This window comes from Calypte anna, unplaced genomic scaffold (assembly GCF_003957555.1).
Source record: "Calypte anna isolate BGI_N300 unplaced genomic scaffold, bCalAnn1_v1.p scaffold_147_arrow_ctg1, whole genome shotgun sequence".
Lineage (NCBI taxonomy): Eukaryota > Metazoa > Chordata > Aves > Apodiformes > Trochilidae > Calypte > Calypte anna.
In genome coordinates, this window is record NW_022045449.1 from 501,817 (window position 1) to 516,755 (window position 14,939).

Sequence of the window (14,939 nt, forward strand, 5' to 3'; positions counted from 1 at the left end):
GGAACAGGCTGCCCAGGGGGGTTGTGGAGTCTCCTTCACTGGAGACATTCAAAACCCGCTTGGACACGTTCCTGCACGATGTACTCTAGGTGGCCCTGCTCTGGCAGGGGGGGTTGGACTAGATGATCTTTCGAGGTCCCTTCTAACCCCTAGGATTCTATGATTCTATGATTCTATGATCTTCTTTCAGCTCTATGCTTGGATCTCTTAGAAGCAACTATTAGTGGTGAAATTTGTCATATCAAAGCATTGCTAAACAAAAGGGATTGTCAGCATCTGTATTCTCAGTGCTGAAGAACCAGGTTGCAGAAGGCAGTTTCACAGAGGTTTCGTTTTTAATTCAGCTTCCCCACCTCTCCCGGGGAATATTCTTGGATGTCTCAAAACCTCAGCATTTCTGCTGCACTCAGGGAGAACAGAGCAGGGCAAGAGGATTGCCTGTGTCTGTGTGCAGAGAAGGGGGAGCTGGTCTGATGAAGGGAGGGTCAGCTCCTCTCCAGCCTCACAGAGGACATTACCCAGAGCTCCAGAGAGCAGAGGGAATATGGACACCTCTTTGCCATGGACACATCTGCTGCCTGGAGATGCCCCAGGCAGGAGCTGGTTTCATTGGCCCTATCTCCTTTCCTGACCCTACTCACAGAGCCCAGCCCAGCCCCTGGGTGTCCAGCTCTGCCCTGCAGGCACTCGGGGGGTGCAGGGGCTGAAGAACAGGGCACACACCCCCTGAGGGAAGTGGAAAGGGGAGCCTGAGCTGAGCTGCTTGGGGGTGGTGGGTGGAGACAGTTCCCAAGGTTCCTAGTTCCCTTCCAGGGGCTTGAGGAGTCTCAGCCCCTGCTCTCCCCTGCACATCTGAGTTTACATCCCACCAAGCTTAGCCAGAGAAAAGTGGAAGCAAAGTAGCTTCTCTGTCCCCAGCTCTCCTCCCTGTCAGTGCTCTCAGCCCCCATCTCACCCACTGAGTGCTCAGCTCTGCCCTGCACACCCCTCCTGGCAGCAGCAGGACCTGTCCAGGGGCATCTTTGGCTGTGCAAGGGCTGAGGAGAAGGGCAGACAAGGGCTGAGGAGAACTGGGGTCTCTGTGCCTTCTGCTGAGTGCACAAAGTGCTTTCCATGTCCTAGAGAGACAAGTGGAAGCAGAGCCTGAGGAGAGCCCAGACTGGAGCAGGAAAGCCCTGCCCTGAAGGGACTCCTGAAAAGTCCCCTCAGAAATCTTCTGGTAATCAGCTGGAGCTGTGAGCAGCCCTGAGCAATTCATCCCTCTCTCACCAGCACCAGGAGCCTGCCCTGTGCTCCCTCTCTCCTGCCAGCCACAGCTTCAGCCAGCACCAGGGAGCTCCCCGGGCAGGCTGAGAGCTGCCCCTGGCAGGCAGGCAGGCAGCAGAGTCCCTGTCCCAGCACACAGCCCCTGGGCTGCAGGACCCTGCTCTGAAGGACAGCCCTGGGCACCCCTGCCTGCACACACCCCCTCACTCCTCTACAATTCCCCTTCCACCTCCAGCCCCTTCCCCCCTTACAGCTCCCAGCACCTCTGGCTCTGCAGCTTTAGGAGATGCCTCCAGGAACTGCACCACCTTCACTGCCCTGCACCAGGCACTCACCATGTCAGAAGCTGGGAAGGTTCTCTTCCACTCAGCTGGCACTCATCCCCTCCATCTTCACCCCCTTGAAGCTCTCTCTGCCATGCTCATCCCCCCAGATACCCTGGCAGTGCCCTCAGCCCTGCTGTGCTCTGCAGAGGAGCTGCTCCTGCCCAGAGCTTTTTCTCTGCATCACTGCCCACTTGCCAGCAGCTCCCTCCATCCCAGGAGCCCATCTCACAGCTGTCAGGAGCCCTCTGGAGGGATGATGCTGAGCCCATGACAATTGCTCAAGAGGCAAGGAGAGGAAGCTGCAGAAGCTGCTTTCTCCACAAGAAAGTCCAAGGCAGAGTCCAAAGTTTCCAAAGTTTCCAAAGTTTCTTGGCATGTGCCTGGGTCCCCCTGAGGGACAGCCCTGACAAAGCAGTGTCCCCTGCAGGGTGTGGGGGGAGCAGGAAGCAGGAGGCAGTGATGGCAGGTGGGGAAAAGGAAGGTGCAGGTGGCTCTGGTGCTGAGGAAGCCTGGCTGTGTGTCAGGACTGCAAAGGGCCCAGCCCTGAGTCCCAGGCCCCGGCAAGGGAGGGAGATCCTGTCCCTCCCTCAGCCCTCAGTGCTCTCCTGGCAGCACTGGCACGTGGAGTTGGGCAATGCCAAGGGCAGGACTATGGCACAGCACCTCCCAGACTCCTGCACATGCACAAGGACGCCCTGAGCCCCAGTGCTAATGGAAGCTCCACTTGTCTCCCCATGGCCATCAGGGACAGAGACAAGAGCCATCAGCAAAGGCATGGAGAGCTTGGCTCTGCCAAGTGTGCCTCCAGCTTTTCCACAGCTTTTCCCTCTCTCCTCTCCAGCACAGTCTGTCCTGGGCTCTCCCATCCCCTGTGCCTCTTGCCCTGCAGGCTCTGCTCCTTCACCCACCTGCCCCCTCTTTCTGTCCCCTTCTTCTCCTGACATCTCTGTGTCCTCCCTGCCTCTGCCTTGGCACACAGAGCCTTGGGCTGATCCAGGCTCCTTCTGGGGGATGTGGTGTTCCCCAGCATGGCCCTTGCAGTGACATTTCTTTCTTCTGCTCTCCACTCCAGGCATCCCCAGCTGCCCTTTGGGCCATTCTTTCTTGCCGAAGCGGTTTCCCACTGTGAAGAAAAGCTCCACCATGGCCAAACCCACCCTTCAGGCACCCCCAGGATACTACTCTACTGTCCACAGTCTCCACAGCACTGAGCCTTGGCTTATCAGTCTGTGTAAACCGCCCCTTGGCCCATCAAACAGATTTGGGCTTCTAAACCCCATCTTTGGTGAGCTCTGGGCCTGCTCTATGGTAAATGAGGTGTCTGAAGATCATAGAATCATAAAATTACACAATTATTTTTCTTGGTAAGGACATCACAGTGTCATATAGTCCAACCCCCCTCCAATAAGCAGGGACAGCCTCAGCGAAATCTGTTTTCTCAGAGCCTCCTCAAGCCTGACCTTGAATATCTCCCGCGATGAGGCCTCAACCACCTCCATGGGCAACCTTTTCCATTTTCTCCAGTACCCTCATGGTAAGGAACTTTTTCCTAACATCCAATCCAAATAAACTCCTAACTTAAACCTATTGCTCCTCATCCTTTCATACAAGCCCTTAGAAACAGTCCCTCTTCAGGATTCCACTTCAGGTCCCTACAGATACTGGAAGGTCCATTTTGCTACAGTTAATACCACACAGGAGGATGAAAGAGGGGAAGGAGAAAATTTGTATTGAAACTGAGGGGATTCCACATCTCTTCAATGGTAAATGTATCTCTCAATACTGAGCAGGAAAGGAGAAGTCTGCCTTCCAGAATATTCAGTAGTCTGAGTGTGCAAACACAAAGAAGGTTCTCAGGAGCAGCCAACATTGGTTTACTAAGGAAAAAACTAAGCTGATATCCTTCTACAAAGGGATGACCAAATGGGCAGATGAAGGGAGAGCAGTGGATGTCATATACCTTGACTTCAGTAAAGCTTTAGACACTGTCTCCCATAACATCCTCATAACAAAACTCAAGAAATACTTGACAGATGATTGGACTGTTGAGGTGGAGTGGTAATGGGCTCAAAACAGTATTCAGAGAGTTGTGATGAGTGGCACAGAGTCAAGTTGGAGGCCTGTGGCCAGTGGTGTTCCCCAGGGATCAGTACTGGGTCCAGTTTTGTGCAATCTCTTCATCAACGACCTAGATGAGGGGATGGGGTGTAACCTCAGCAAGTTCCTGATGATCCAAAGTTGGGGCAGGGAGCTGAGACACCAGAAGGCTGTGCTGCTCTCCATGGGATCTGGACAGGCTGGACAGCTGGGCAAAGGTGAATTTCATCCAATTCAATAAGGACAAGTGTGGAGTCCTGCATCTGGGTAGGAATAACACAAACCACCAGTGCAGATTAGGGGACTTTCTGCTGGAAAGCAGCTCCATGGGGAAAAATGTGAAGTCCCAGTGGACAGTAAATTCTCCATGGGTCAACAATGGGCTCTTGTGGCCAAAAGGGCCAATGGTGTCCAGGAGTGCATCAGGAAAAGTGTATCCAACATATCTAGGGAGGTTTTCCTACGCCTCTTCTCTGCCCTGGTGAGACCACACCTGCAATACTGGATCCAGTAGTTCAAGAGGCAGGGATCTGCTGGAGACAGTCCAAGGGAGAGCTAGGGGGAGGGTTAAGGAACTTGAACATCTCTCCTATGAAGAAAGATTGAGAGCATAAGGGCTTTTTAGCCATGAGAAAAGAAGGCTTAGACCGGATCTTATGAATGCCTCTAAATATCTGAGGGGTGGGTGTCCAAAGGAATAGGCCAATCTCTTTTCAGTGGTGTCCATTAATAGGAGAAGGAATAATGGGTTTAAGCTCGAACATAGGAAGTTCCACCTTAACATGAGGAGAAACTTCTTGTCTGTGAGGTAGAGAGAGTACTGGAACAGGCTGCCCAGAGAGGCTGTGGAGTCTCCTTTTCTGGAGACTTTCAACACATCCCTGGGTATGTTCCTGTGTGGCCTGCCCTGGGTGATCCTGCTTTGGCAGAGGGGTTGCACTGGATGATCTCTAGAGGTCCCTTCCAACCCCAAACATTCCACGATTCTATGATTCTATAACCTCAGTCCCTGGGACAGTGATGGGGTCCAGCCTGCTCCAGGCAGGTGGGGGACAAAGAGGGGATTGGTGAAGCAGAGTGGGCAGGGGACAGAAAGGCATGGGGTGCACCTGGCCTTTAGCAAGCCCTTTGCCATGGTCTACCATTGTCCTGTTGTGGCCAGCCTGGTGATGTCTGGATTGAAGAGGTGGGTGATGTGGTGGGTGGGAAGTTCACGAGATGATGAGGGTCACAGTGCCATCAGGGATTCAAAGTCCTCCTGGCAAGCAGTGATGATGCCTCAGTGTTCAGAACTTGTACCAACACTTTATCCTGTCTTTGTAATCCCAATGTGGGGTGGGAAAAAAGGCACTTTCAGCCTCTTTGTGGATGAAGCCACGCTGGGGATGCCCTTGAGCAACCTCAATGTGGTTCATCCTCCCTTGAGCAGGGAACTCATACAAGCAGATTCTCAGGGGTCTCTTCCAGCCTGAGGTATTCTGTGATTCAGAATGATCTGGAGGGTCATGGCAATGATCTGTAGGATCAAGCAGCAGGAAGAGCACGGGTACCTCATCCTTGAGCAGCTCCAAGCGACACTACTACTGACTGATCTGATGCTGTGGATTGGAGTTCCATGGGGACGGGGGCAGGGTTGGTTTCAGTTGAGCAGAATCATGGAATAATTGAACGGGTTGGGTTGGAATTAGGTGATCTTTAACCCTTCCAGTTCCAGGCCTGGACGTCTCCACAGCCACCACCAGGGCTTTGTGATGCAGGGTCTGGTGCCTGGACACCATTGTCATGGGGGGCTCTGCAGTGACCCTAGGGGTATATAAGGGGTGTGGAGACCTGGGGTGCCCTTATCTGGGAGAGTACCTCCCTCAGGAGTCAGGAGCTGCCCTGGGTGACCATGGAATGTCTGTGGCAGAGAATGCTGGAGATGTCCATGGAGAAGGAGGTGGAAGCCTGCTGCCAGCCTTCCACAAGACCCCAAGATCAGTGAAAGAAGGAAGGGCAGGAACAGAAGTTCCCCTGCAGGCTGTGGGGAGAGGGCAGCTGTCCCCTGCAGCCAATGGAGAAGCATGGAGAGGGAGATGTGGATCTGCAGCTCTGAAGCATCCTGCACCAGGGTGATGTCAGTTACTAACTGAAACACATGAAATTTTAGAAAAAGTCACATTTAAGCAATATGAGTATGGCTGTTGAAAGGGCAGGAAGGTGAGATGGCTTTTGTCTCTCTGTATCTAGATTTCCAGTGAGTTTCATGGGGACAGGGACAGGGTTGGCTTCAGTTGGGTGGGAGGTGTCCCTACCCATTCATGCAGGGGGTTCGAACAAGATGATCTGGAACCCTTTCAACCCAACCCATTCCATGATTCCATGATTCTGTGACCTGCTCCCAGACAGTTCCAGGCCTGGGAGTATCAAGAGCCACCACCAGGGCTTTGTGACGGGGTAGGTGCAGTTTCTCAGCTGTTCCCTTTACAGCTGAGACCCAGGCCCCATGAGGAGCCATGACAGCATCTTCATATTCTCCTGCTGTTTTAATCCCATCACCCACAGCTGGTTCCATTTCTCCAGGAACCCATAACATTACTGACAGTGTAGGGTTAAATGGGGATGGTGCAGCATGCACAAACCTTTGCCTCACAGGCTTAGGGCATGGCATGTGATAAGGATCTACAGTCTCATCATGGTATAGATCACATCTCGTACACCCAATTCTTTCAGATACCTGAGAGCTTTTCCAGGCGTGGCTGCTTTGACCTGTGGGCAGCCCATTTCCTCTTTATAGGGATATTTCCTCTTTATAGGGATATTTCCTGTGTGTATGAAGTGTTTATCCTATGTGTATCTCCTAGGTGTGTGAAAAAACACTGTACCATGTACAACACTGTAGATAGAAGACCACATCACAACTACGGTTCTTGAGCAGCTCTTACCAAGAATGAACCACAGAGCAACACTAATCCCAGATAAAAAGCCATAGATCACATACCATAAGTACCAAAATTACGGCATGATTGGTTTAATTTCAAACCCTGTGAAATTTCCAAAGAAAATAGTTTCATTCCCACTCAGCTGAGCCATCTGGCTCCTGTCTTTGGATTAATTGTTACCTTTTGCGTTTTGGAGTGCTCCTCTGATAACCTGGCCATTAATAGCCTAGAAATGCCAATTCTTCCTTTGTATGGAGGTGTTGGGGACTGCTCAGATTTCAATATGGTCCCTCAGGAGTCCAATACTGGGACCAGTCCTGTTACATATATTAAACAGTGACACAGAGAGTGGGATCAAGTGCACCCTCAGGGAACTTGAAAGTGACACTATGCTGAGTGAGTCAAGTGACACATTAGAGAGACAGGATGTCAAGCAGAGCAAAAGGCTTTAGTTAGTGGACAATCAAGGACTATGAGTAAGGTACAGCATTATTGGTTTAATTTCTAACCCTGTGAGATTTCCAAAGAGAATTGTTTGATTCCCACTCAGCGGAGCCATCTGGGTATCCTCCCACTGAAGTCAAAATTCAAACTATTCATATGAATGAGCTGAAATTTGAACTGGGCTCAAGCTAATTAACTTAAGCCCCACGTTGGGCACCAATAAATTTGTCAGGGTTTAACACTGGGACAGCAATTAACTGAATGACAAATGCTCTCTATTAATGCCCCTCCCCACCCTGATAAAGAAAGGAGAGAGAATAAGGGACAGAGACTTATGGGTTGGAAAATAAACTACTCAGCTTTAATGAAACAGTAATGATGAAAAGGAAAAATTACTACATATATACAAATATACAGAAAAATGGTTCCATGTTCCTCCTCCCTCATGCCCAATTACTGTCTCATCACCAGGGCAGCCCTGGGAAAGTCCAGGCTGGACTCCTTGGGTCAGCAGGCCTGGTTTTATCCCAGATCAATTGTAGGGGTGATGCCATCATTGCCATCTTTGGTCCTTCCCTCCTTGTCCTTCAGTTTAAAGCCTTTTTAAAGCAGTTTAAAGAAGGAGCTGCAGGCATGGACAGTGTAGGGCAGCCTGCAGGAGAGGTGGCCAAGGGCTCTGGAAGGCTGAAAGGCCCAAGAGGACCAAGGGCTTTTTCACCTCAGACATGGCAGCTGCCTCAACCACCATGGTCTACCAGGAGTCATTTTCTCTTGAATCTCTGGACTTCCTTTCCCCTTCTTCAGGAGGTCAAGACAGGTCAGAAAATTTATTACTCATTTTCACACTGTACTGTCTGTAGGAAGAGTCTTGACTGACAAGTGAGGGATGAGCTCTGCCTTTCCATTTCCTGGAGGTCAGAGTTTGTCCTCAATGCTGCATTAATAAATAAATAATGAAAAATCCTTTCTTTCAGAGCCACCTGTACAGAATCTTTGCCTCCCTGCAATCATGGCCTCCAGTGATCTGCTCTAACAAGTCTCTGGGGAGGCTTTGTCAGCAATGGGACCCAATGGAGCCAATCAATGCTTTACGATAACTTTGTTTTTTGTTTTGGCTTTAACTTCTAAAGATGTGTTTTTTTCAGTCTCCTGTCAGTACCTGAGGATCATGGATTCAGACCCTCTGGCACCATGGGGACCATTACAGTACTGAGCAGCCATGTCTTTCCCTGTGATGTTTTTAGTGTTCAAGATTTGCACAGCTAATTGGAGAGGCTTCACTGTGGAGGAAGATAACAAAGAGCATCTAACACAAGTTATTGAAAAGCTCTGTTTTAGTTGTTTTCAATTTAAAAAATTCAGTTCTGCTACTAGTGGTACAGAGTGACTCTTCAAGAGGCTTGGACTGGACAGTGAGGAAAAGCCTTGGAGGTCCAACACTCCATGAAGAACATTGCTCCTCACCTCCCCAAACACAACATTGCTCTCATTGGCTCCTTGAGAAAGGTCTGGCATAATTTGCCTCCACCACCTTGACACAACCGCCTTGTCAGTGCCACCACTTGTACCCTCTATCCAGCAGGCACTGCTTGTTCAGCTCACTCCTGTCCCCACGCTGCCACTTCATCCCCACCCACCCACCCCACATGGCACCAGCATCATCGGGGTCTCTGCGGGGAGCCCCGAGCGCTGGCAGCGATTGTCCTGTCCCACACTGAGGGGATGGGGGCAGCGGCAGCGAGCCCGTTCCTGCCCTGCCTGCAGGACACCTTCCCTTAGGGGCAGGAGGAGCAATGCATGACAAGTGTCCCTTTCCAAAAGCCCGCAGCAGCCTCTCTTTCCTACGGCAGCTGCTTTCTGCACTGCCATCAAGAACGCCCTGCAGGCTGCACTTTGCATTTCCCCCTAAGAAAGGGAATGGTCGTTCTTGGCATCACCCAGCACGGACACAATGTCCTCAGGTAGAAAGAAAAAGGAACAACAAAGATACAGAACTTGGAACCTCCCAGGGACTGGGAGGGACTGGGAGGGATTGGGGGGAACTGGGAGGGATTGGGAGGGGACTGGGAGGGAACTGGGAGGGACTGGGAGGGACTGGGAGGGATCGGGAGGGTTTGGGAAGGACTGGGAGGGATTGGGAGGGGATTGGGGGGAACTGGGAGGGACTGGGAGAGATTGGGACAGAAGTGGGAGGGAACTGGGAGGGATTAGGAGGGGATTGTGGGGAATGTGGAGGGAACTGGGAGGGATTGGGGGGAACGTGGAGGGAACTGGGAGGGATTGGGGGGAACTGGGAGGGAACTGGGAGGAATTAAGAGGGGACTGGGGGGAACTCGGAGGGACTGGGAGAGATTGGGACGGAAGTGGGAGGGAACTGGGAGGGATTAGGAGGGGATTGTGGGGAACGTGAAGGGAACTGGGAGGGATTGGGGGGAACTGGGAGGGAACTGGGAGGGATTAAGAGGGGATTGGGGGGAAATGGGAGGGAGCTGGGAGGGAACTGGGAGGGGATTGGGGGGAACTTGGGAGGACTTGGAGGGATTGGGAGGGGATTGCAAGGGGATTGGAAGGGGGTTGGAGGGACTTGGAGGGATTGGGAGGGGCTGGGAGGGGTTGGGAGGGACTGGGGGGGACTTGGAGGGATTGGGAGGGGATTTGGAGGAAACTGGGAGGGGGATTAGAGGGACTGGGAGGGATTGGGAGGGAACTTGAAGGGGATTGGCAAGGGACTAGGGGGAACTGGGAGGGAACTGGGAAGGATTGGAATGGGACTGGGAGGGAACTTGGGGGAATTGGGAGAGGTTTGGGAGGCAACTGGGATGGACTGGGAGAGACTGGGATGGAACTGGGAGGAAACTGGGAGGGGATTGGAAGGGACTGGGAGGGACTGGGAGACAAATGGGAGTGATTTGGAGTCAACTGGGAGGGTCTGGGACCCATTGGAAGTCAACTGGGAGCAACTGGGATGGACTGGGAGGGACTGGTTTAACTGGCCTATAGTGGTGTGTAGTACTTATACTGGTTTATACTGGCCTATACTGCTCTGTACTGGTCTGTACTGGTTTGCACTGGTCTGTAGTGGTTATACTGGTCTGTACTGGTCTATGCTGGTCTATACAGGTCTGTATTGGTTGGTACTGGTCTATACGGGTTTATACTGCTTTATACTGGTTATACTGATATATACTGGTTTATACTGGTCTATACCTGTTTACTGGTTTATAGTGGTCTATACTGATTTGTACTGGCCTATACTGCTCTATACTGATTTTACTGGTCTATACAGGTCTATACTGGCTGATATTGGTAGTAATGCTTATACTGGTTTATACGTGCCTACACTGGTCTATACTGGTTTGTACTTCTTATATTCATTTATACTGGTTATACTGGTCTATACTGGTCTGTATTGGTCTATATTGGTTATATCGGTCATACTGGTAAATACTGGTTATACTGGTCTATACTGGTTTATACTGGTCTGTACTAGTCTGTACTATTCTATACTGGTCTATACTCATTAAACTGGTCTATACTGGTCTGTACTACTTTATACTGGTTTATAGTGGTCTATACTGGTTTGTACTGGTCTATATTGCTCTATACTGGTTATACTGGTCGATACAGGTCTATACTGGTTTATACTGTTAATAATGGCTTTACTGGTCTATACTGGTTTGTACAGCTTATATTTGTTTATACTGGTTATACTGGTCTATACTGGCATGTACTGGTCTATATTGGTTATACTGGTCTATACTGGTTATACTGATCTGTACTGGTTATACTGGTCGATACAGGCCTATACTGGTTATACTGGTTTATACTGGTCGAAAAAGGTCTGTACTGGTTTATTCTGGCAATACTGGTTTATACTGGTCTATACATGTCTAAACCGGTTTATACTGGTTATACTGGCTTATACTGGTAAAACTGATTTATACTGGTCTGTACAGGTTTATACTGGTTTATACTGGTCTATACTGGTCTGTACTGGTCAATACTGGTAAATACTGATCTATGCTGGTTATACTGGTTTATAGTGGTCTGTACTGGTTTTTACTGGTCTATACCGGTTTATACAGGTTTATACTGGTAGATACTGGTTATACTGCTTTATACTGTATTCTACTGGTCTGTAATGGTCTATACTGGTTTCCCCTCCCCAGCCTTGGTGGCCCAGGACACTGCTTTGGCCAAGGGGACAATGACCTCACCCCTTGACAGAGCCCTTGGCCACCTCTCCTGCAGGCTGTCCTACACTGTCCCTGCCTGCAGCTCCTTCCCTTCAGGCTGTTGTCACCCTTCCTGCTTTCCCACCTCACTATCACCCCAACATTTCCAGACCTTCTCTGGTGTCCCACTGCTCTCCCTGGCTTTGTGTAGAAAACAAAACCCTGGGCTGATCCAGAACCCCTCTGGGTAAACTTCTAACACAAGGTTACTCATGGGGTGAGACTTCTTGTTCTTTTCCTCCAGTCAGAACCTTCCAAGGTGACCTTTGTGATGGTTTTGGACTTCCAAGAGAAGTTCCATCATAAATCAATAGAACTGTCTGGGTGTGATGGGATGTGACAGACCAGACTTGTGTTTCTCATATATTTCTTATGGTCACTCACTTCTCATGGAGCATCCTCTCCATCATGAAATTCATGACCATGTGTTTCTCATGGTCACTCCAAAAGGAGTGGCCATACCACCTTTGTAGAAATGAATGAGGAGCCTCATAGGAGACCTACATGATGCATAAAACATTCTGTGGGGGGGAAAAAGTATGTCAGTCTCTATCCTCAGCTGCCAAGGTTTTTGGAGGCAGTCACAGGTTGCAGCCCAACCTGTGTCCCTATATTAGCCCATGTTCCACCTTAAGGGATGGAGGCTGCTTTGCACGTCCTCCCTCCAGTTAGGAGAGTGCTTGTGAGCTGTGGTCCTGCAGGCTTCAGAAACACAAAGAGTCTGGAGTTTTGCTGGGATGGGTAAAAACTCAGGGACAGAATTTGTCGTGATGTGGTCTGAGAAGTGTGTGTGCCTCAGAGTCTGGGATGGATGCTCCTGATCCCATCCCTCTACTCAGTCTTGCTCTGGGCTGGGGATTTACGAATGCCCCAGGACATTCCTCTTATCGCTGTTTGATTGTCTGATTTTGTTAGGCCTGTTTTGTTTCTTTCCTAGAGAAAGAATTGCTCCTCTAAGTGATAATGTGACCCTCAGTCCTTTCCCCCTGTACCAGTCAGTGGTGTCAGAGGAGCTGTTGAGCATTTTCTGGGACCGTATGGTTTCAGTCCCTCTGCCCAGCAGGGCCAGGTCTGGCACACACGTTGGATCCAGCAGCACCTTGGCTCCTCTCTGAGAAGGAGTTCAGAAAGCAAGGGGTGCGAGCTGTGTCTCCCTGGGTGCCCTCCCTGGGTCATGACAAGTGCCCCCCAAGACCTTTCCCATGGGGCTGCTCCCAGCCAGGCAGCCCCAGCCTGTGCCATGGCCCGGGTGAGTCCCCTGCAGGGGCAGACACTGGCACTTGTTCTTCTGAGATTTCTCTCCAGATGAGCTCTGCTGCTCCTTGATGCCTTTCATGCAGCCACAGCCTAGGACAGGGTGTACTCCTACTGGAGACAGCTCTATCTGATGGGATGGCCTCAGCAGTCCCTGCTGGCCAGGAGAGAGCCCGGGCAGGGCTGGGAGTTCCCCCTATGCAGGCACTGAGGCCAGCAGGAGGATGGAGATGCTCTGGCAGAAGGACTTAGCCTCAATGGACGACACCCATGGCTTTCTCTGCCAGGGTTTCACTTGCCAGCCCAGAACAGCTCCCTCCAGGCTCTCCCACCTCCCCTCCTTTCTCTCCCAGCACAGCCCAGTTGCTGCTGGCCCCACACCAGTGCTCAGCCCAGGCTGCTCTGGGCAGTCCCAGCACAGCCCCAGCCCCTCTGAAGGGCACAGGAGCTCCTGGGGGGCAGAGGGAGCTCAGAGCCCCAGATGGGTGACCATGCATGGCAAAAGGAGCAGGGTCGCGCTGCAGGTCCCGGGAGGTTTTGCTCCACCGCCCCGGGCTGCACCCACACCCCTGCCCCACAGCTGGGACCCCCTAACTGGTGACCACCAGAGCATCGCCCCCCTCGCCCCCCACCCCCCTGGTCTGTGTCCGCTTTGCAGGTAGCGGGATGTGATGGGAGATGATGGGAGGGGGGTGGTTATCCCAGTACTGCCCAAAGTTGGGGTGAGCAGCACAAGATGGGGAGGGGGAAACTAAACTTATCCCTGTGATGAGGGTGGTGGGACTGGACACCCTCCAACTCATCTGGAGGGTGGAAGAGCTGTGATTTTAGCTCCGTCAAAATAATATGGGGGGAGCCCAATAAATACTGGTGGGCAGGGCTGTGATAGGGGACCCCAAAGTCATCCCAAGGGTTTGGGGTTTGCAACTGGGGACCCTAAAGTCACCCTCGAGCCAGGGATAAGGATGGCAAGTCCGGAATCCTTCCAGGGGACTTGGTAACCCCAGGGTTTGGAAGCCACAATCGGGGACTCCCTTAGGAGACCCCAACTCATCCCACTAGATGGCAGCTTATCCTGCATGATGGTGCAGGAGGGGAATCCTATAGGTCATGGTGGGATTTGTTACCATGACAGGAGACTCAAACTCATATCGAAGTGGTTGGGTGAGATATAAACCCCTGAATCATCCCAGGGGTTTAAGACAGCAATGAGGGAGTCCTAAATTACCTCTTGCAGTGTCAGCACAATTGGGTCATCACAGCTCAAGCCAGGAGTGGCTCAAAACCCCAGCACTCCCTGCCCCATGCAATGACCCCTTTGGCTTTTGGGTGTCAGTGTACCTCCTAAAGATGAAGTAAAGGTTGATCAGTGGGTGTCCAACTCTATGGGTAACCTCCCTATTCCACCTCACAGTCCATTTTTACCTACAGTATGTTTGATGTAGGTTTTGGCTGCCACCAACACAAAAAAAGCTCAAACCCTATTTTGTCACCATACTATGGCTTCTTTCTCAAACATAGGATGACTCCATTGGGGAAAAGACCACCCTGGGTGTTGTAAGGATGGGAAAGATTTTGGTCTAAGTGTAATTTTGAAAATCATTGAAATCCATGCAGGAGAAAAGTTTGACATCAGTGAGCAATGCAGGAGAAGGTTTAGGATCTGCTCAGCCCATCTCCATCATCAGAAAATCCATTGGGGTGAGAGACCCCAGAAATGTCCTGACTGCAGGAGATGGTTTAGTGACAGCTTGGATCTGGTCCAGCGGTGACACCATCACACAGGCACCATGTCCTACACCTGCCCTGACTGCGGGAAAGTTTTTCGATGGAAATCAGCTTTTATCCAGCATCAACGGATCCATACGGGTGAGAAACCCTTTAAATGTTCTGAGTGTGGGAAGCGGTTTATCCATAGTTTCAGTTTATCACAGCATCGCCGCATCCACACGGGAGAGAGACCCTATAAGTGTCTGGAGTGTGGGAAGGAGTTTTCCCAGCGTTCTGATTTATCACAGCATCACCGCATCCACACGGGAGAAAAACCCTATAAGTGTCTGGAGTGTGGGAAGGAGTTTTCCCAGAGTTCCTCTTTGTCACGTCATCACCGCATCCATACAGGAGAGAAGTTGTATCCCTGCACTCACTGTGAGAAAGCCTTCAACAACAGCACCTCTTGGATTAATCACCAACATGTCCACACTGAAGAAAAACCCTACACGTGTCCCCAGTGTGGAAAGGGCTTCACAGCCAGCTGGGGTCTCACCCAACACCTACGGATCCATAGGGGTGAACGTCCCTACAAGTGTCCTGACTGTGGGAAAAGCTTTACAAGGAGGTCAAATCTCACCCAACACCTACAGATCCATACTGGTGAACGTCCCTACAAGTGTCCC

The 14,939-nt window shown here is 51.0% G+C and overlaps 1 protein-coding gene and 1 pseudogene across 1 annotated transcript in view; one reads left to right on the top strand and one right to left on the bottom strand.

The window, feature by feature from the left end:
* The window catches only part of LOC115600226 (zinc finger protein 850-like), a 71,333-nt gene that overhangs the window by 51,121 nt on the left and 5,273 nt on the right, over positions 1-14,939 (bottom strand). The window lies entirely within an intron of this gene.
* The window catches only part of LOC115600224, a 147,574-nt pseudogene that overhangs the window by 40,435 nt on the left and 92,200 nt on the right, over positions 1-14,939 (top strand).